A 5,897-nucleotide genomic window follows, 5' to 3' on the forward strand; every position below is an offset into this window, starting at 1 on the left:
ATCGATCGAAGAACAGGCTCGATCGATCGAAAGTCGTATCTGCAGAATTTTAATTAAGCCCAAACAGCAGTTCAAGCCCATTAAGGATTAGGGTTTCAGATCTACTTCTCTCAGTATATAAAGGAAACTCAAAACACGTTTTTATAAGTCTTTTCAGAGAGAGAAGAGTGTGCCTCTTTTGTATTTATGGTTTTATATCTAAAAAGCTCTCTCATATTTTCTACCGATGTTATTACTTGAAGAATCTCAAGATTCGGTGTTGTAGAAGTTGCTGCCTTCTCTAGTCATCAAAGGTGTTGATGATCTAAACCTTCAAAGGTGGTCTTGAAGTCACAAACAGGAGAGTTTGTGTTGCTAAACCTTTGAGTGGGATCTCAAAGTCACAAACCTTGTAGCCTCACCCACACACAATCAAGGAGCCTCTTCCCCCTATGGGTAGTAAGGAAGAACACGTCATCCAAAGTGAAAGGACACTGACTTGGATCTGATTTCATTGTCACAAAGACTATGGAAAACAAATCGGGTGATCACCAGGAAATCACACATGGCATGGTGTTAAAATCACATAAAGCTCACAAGTATACATTTCCTTTCAAATGCATAGTTTATAACCAAGTAGTTTCAGAAAAACCTTAAATAATCTAACTTCTACAAAGTTTACAAGGTTTTTAACTTCATTCTTGTCAAAATATTTTCTAACATAAAAAGACAAGATATGCATCTTTAAATTTTTTAATAAACCATAAAATCCAAGATTTTCTTATCAAAGATTAAATAAAAGATGCTCATTTTTCCATATCAACAATTCATGCATTTCCCTAAATGCAATATCAAATATGATGCATTTTCATATATAATCATATATATATATATATATATTAAGGTTACGATATGATAGTTTTTAGGAAAAATATAGTTTCCATAGGTAGTTTCCAAAAGCGTGTCTAATCTAAAAACAACATTTATGCAACATGGTTATTTTTCAAAAATCCCAATAAAAAACTACTTACCATACAACCTGCAAAAAGCCTAATTCTCCAAGCTCCAAAGGAGATTAGCTAGAACCTCAACAATTTCAAGCAAACCTAACACAATAAGTATAAAACTTAAAATTGTATCCAACTACAATTTAGGAATTACCAAATAAGCACTTAATTAGGCATGCCTAGTATTTAATCTCATCAATAATAATATATTTCACTTCCAAAATTTCTAAACAAATTGATTCATAAGGCATAAACTCCAATTCATAAAGTTAACCCATTTAATATCATCTCTAACATTATGGCTAGCTTCCATAAAATTTACACTACATCAATAAGAGACCCATGAAAGTAAAATCAAAATATCCTCAAAGACAAGAAATTTAGGACTTCAACTAACTCCAAATAAACCCAATGGCTATAGAAAAATTAGATTTACCAACCATCACATATTATAACTCAAAACCCCTAAATTTTCCACTATACATAAACCTTAAGTAATCATCATTAACACAAACCATATACTCACTCATCAAATAATTCCACCAATACAAAACCCATACATACAAACACATAAATATCACTTCCAATGCTCATAAATCACATGGGTATCATTATTAAAGCTTAGATAAAAATAACCTCAACCAAAAGTGTAAAACCCATCAAAAAGATTAGAAATTTTTACCTCCAATAAAGGATGTGAAGGTGTTTATGGGTTCATAACAATTTTCCGGTGATCTTGCCGAAAAAACTATGGTGGAAATGGTGATATGGAGGTACCGATGGGAGAGTTTGAAGGAGTGAAGAGGAGTGTTCTACTGAAAATGAAAAAGAAGAAAAAGAAAGAAAGGAGAAGTAAGGAGAAGTGAGGAGCCGGCTAATGAGAGTAGGAGATAAGTGAAAATGAGTGATGGGTAGTGGGGTTAGGTGGGACAGGTGGGAACCCAAAAAATCTGATCTTACACCTTTTCTTTTTTTTTTTCTTTTTCTTTTTTTTTAACTGATTGGGACGTTTCAGCCTATGTCTATAGTGAAAAAGCTCTTGGCGGCTATATATTAATATTAAGCACTTGTGTTACAATGAACCTAATGTAAAGCTTATATGCTAAAGGATATTTGACTAACTTAGGCTAACCATAGAAGTAGACAAATTGGAGATGAGAACCAGTCCAGACTAGTTTACAAGAGCTGCTCACTGAGTTACAAGCTGGCTTGAAGAATTGTCCTCTCCAAAACAAAAGAAAATGATAAATTATCAAAGGACTTTCCAAAATACAAAATATCATCAATAAGGGGTTTAATGCTCCAATGGGGGCACTTTTGATTCCTTAAAGGATCAAATGACATTCAAAGCATCTTCTTCCTGTATATTGCCTCCTCAGTTTTTGGGCTTTCTGCCAACAAGCATGCACATTGCACAGACCGTGAAATAGTTAATTAGCAAATAAAGTGCTGCATTTGCGGCACAAGCTGCAAACACAAATACCACCAAAATTCTTAAACATCATCTTTTGTTTCTGTCTATATATACTATATAGTATTGTATAATTCAACTACTAATCTTTTAAAAGAAAATATGTATTGTAAATCCACTAGGTTGGTACACAGTTGTACGTTTTGTCCAACTCGCAGGAAGATCCTTTATCTGCGATCTTTGATACCTATCCAAAATTAAGCCATGGACAGCAGAAGGTTCTCCAACCTGTGACTCTGTGATTGAAGCAGCGAAGTAGGTTTTTAGAAAAAGGTTCAAAAGAGCGTTGAAGGGGGCCAAAAAAAAACCCTCTTTACAGAATTTAACTAATCTTACAATTTTGAAATTCAGAGGAGCAATCCCAGAGTCCAGTGAACCATGGGAATCTGGAACTTCGCTTGAGGGTTGAACATATATGGTGGGCAGCCTGTTGATTCTCACTTTCTCAGAATATAATTCGTTTGTTGAGCTCTCTGGAAACTAGCTTTAGGTGTAGGTTTAGTCATCCAGCTGGGTTAGGGGTAGCGCAGGCGATGAAAGCAAGGACATTTCAGTTGATCTTTTGGATTATGATGAGTATACAGAATTTCAAAGCTTTACGTTCATGATCGAGATCTATTAGAGCTGAAGCTGTATTGGATATGGACAAACATTTTCTTTGGGAAGTTAACTTCAACCCACCGTGTAAAAATTGAGAGCACTATTCACATATGTTTTTACTCACTAATCTACTTAATTATGCCATGATTTGTTTAAATGATTTAATAAATCACTGGTTGGCAATCCTATGACGTCGTAAGAGTCTAATGCAATATCAGTAATAAGATGTGGACATGGCATAGTAACATCGCACAAAGGAGTGACATGGCACCAGGTCAACCAATCCTAAGAGCTGAGTTTTACATGTCCCATGTAACTATGTAAGTATTACAGCTAAAACCACACTACCAAATTTGTTGTAGTATTTAAAAATTGGAGGGAAAAATAGTTAGAGCATATGCTAATGCTAGAGTTTAGGAAGTTGTTAGATGTGCTTTATTAAATCTAACCTGCGATTAATACGTTATAATTGTATTCTTGCATTTGATAAATGTGATTTTTTTTTATATAGATACTGTTAGATATATAGGGCCAAATTAAACCCAAATAAAGTAGCCCAATAATGAGCCTAGTCCAACCAATTGTCAAAGAGGTGTATCTCTTCGTTTTATACCCTTTGTTTGTTTATATAAAGGGGCCAAGAGCTCACTTATGCAGCCGATCAAAATTTTCACTTATGTGTGGTGTTGTAGAGAACAACACACAGATATCTCTCCATATTTCTTATCAATTTATCAAAATATTTAGGTTGTGGATGTTGCGCGTTTGTTTTCATAAGAAACACCATGGTCAAGTCTCAATAATAAAAATCGTACGAGACTTTGAATTGTTCAACAAATATAATAGAGTAAATCTATGGTGTCTACTTTTGATGATAACTCCTTAATATCAGATCAAGATATTAATTGGTCCTCGTTCGAGAATAATAGACTCTACCAAGTGATAAATGTGAATTAGTTACATGTGATTACCAATAAAAGTCCTAGGTAATAAATTTCCATGTAAATGCATTATAAAAGATAATTAGATTAATAGTAAAATTTCATATTTGAATTTAGATTGATGTGTGAATTCCCTATCTTGCTCTACCACCCTCTCCCTCTCTCTAGAATCCTTCTATTTCTATAAAATACATGCATTAATCTTTTTGTATGAAAAGTTTAATTAAAAATATTTGGATAATTTCACAAACATATTTGGGCTAATGCCAATCAAGTCCATAACATTTAAAAACTAACCATATCAATCCAATAACCCAAACGCCTTGTAATTAATGTCGTTACTTATTTTTTTTTAGTTTGTTTCTCTCTTTATCATAACTATCTTCTCTTTATCACGTCTCTTCTCCTTCTCGTCTCTCTCTTCTTTCTTATTTTTTTCCTTTGACCCTCTTGCCTCTCTCTCCGATTTCTATTTTCTCTTTCTTCTCTCCCTCTCTCTATTCCTCTGACCATCTTAGCCCATAACCTCTAACTCTCTCATCTCTCTATCTCTCTCTGATTTCTATTTTCTCTGATTTGGTCTTTCTGGTGGCATCACGGTGGTGGGTTCGCTCATTTATACCTTCTCTCTCTTTGTTTTTGTGATGGCTCCATGGTGGTGGGTATTGTAGTGAGTCAGTTTTGGTTTGGATCGGTGATAGAGGATTTGGGATTTTTGTGGGTGTGTTGGAGTTTTGTGGGTTTTGATTTGGATATGGTTTTTTAATTATTATTTTATTAGCCACGTCAGCATCTAATATGCCAACGGTGTACTCCGTTTGCCACGTATGCATTTTTTGTTAGTAGGTTGATGGCGGAAACCAAAACAGAAATGATTTTTTGATTTTAGGGACTGAAGTAGGTGCATAATCAATTTAGGGACCAAAATGTAGGGACCAAAAGTGTATTTTTGCCTTTATTTATTTATTTCCCACCCAATATACTACCTGTCCCCTGATAACTCCTCTTTCTTCTTTACCTTTGTGCAGCCTAAGGCTTCATGCTTAACTCCTCTTTATGCTCTTCAANATGCGAGGGTGACAGCTTACTTTGGCCTGGTCTTTCCCAAAATCATCCTTGTCAGGCCGAGGAGACGGAGGTCCTCGGCGTGGATCGGAAAAAGAGCTTTCCCCAATTTAGCCTTGAATGGTCAGTATTCCTCGGCGTGGGACTGGGCCTGCTACACGATGGGCCGAGGCTATCAGGCCCACGGGCCCCACAATAGCCCTCAAAACCGCTGCTGCACGTTCCCTCGGACGGGGAGGAGGGTTTTGATACCTGCGGGCCCTCTAGACGAGTCGCCCACTTCGGTTCGTGTTAATGCTGGCGACTTTTCGACTGCCCGATGCGCGTTTTTGGCGTTTCAAGACTTAATGTGTGCCCACATTAAATTTTGGCGGCACAGTTTTCCACTTTCAACGGTATGATGGTAATTGTTCGGTGGGGATCTCTGCTTTTATGGGCAAGCGGTTACATTTGGGGAACCTAAGGGAGAGTATAAGTACCTGTTTGAACCGCCTGGTTTTCCTCATTTTCGCGCTTACATTATTGATGCGTATGATTTGAATCTGGTTCAACTTGCACACTACCTGAAGAGCATCGTCATACTTCTGTAAGTCTTCTTCTTCCAGTGACCCAAATTTTCCTTGGTTCTATCCCTTCTTTTCTTCTTCTGGAATTTTTAGTTGTCCTTGGGGGATGGGTAAGTTTAAGAAGTTGGTTGAGTCGATGAGATGATGAACAAATTCATCGTAGACTATGGGATACCTAATAATGTGAGTCTGAAGTACTGTGAAGAAGGGGAGTGGTACATTAGGAGAAGAGAGGGTGAGGTCGTGATCCCGATAGTCGCTTTCGTAG

At 36.4% G+C, this 5,897-nt stretch overlaps 1 long non-coding RNA gene across 1 annotated transcript; it reads right to left on the reverse strand.

Annotated features, from left to right (window-relative positions):
* Positions 1-405: 405 nt before the first annotated feature.
* LOC112033733 (uncharacterized) lies at positions 406-1,854 on the reverse strand. The gene is made up of 3 exons (XR_010632923.1): positions 1,669-1,854; positions 1,011-1,085; positions 406-484 (listed from the first exon to the last, which is right to left on the reverse strand). It is a non-coding gene; the product is annotated as an uncharacterized LOC112033733 (long non-coding RNA).
* Positions 1,855-5,897: the final 4,043 nt, after the last annotated feature.

The sequence above is a fragment of the Quercus suber genome, unplaced genomic scaffold (genome assembly GCF_002906115.3).
Source record: "Quercus suber isolate HL8 unplaced genomic scaffold, Cork oak 2.0 scaffold_330, whole genome shotgun sequence".
Taxonomy (NCBI): domain Eukaryota; kingdom Viridiplantae; phylum Streptophyta; class Magnoliopsida; order Fagales; family Fagaceae; genus Quercus; species Quercus suber.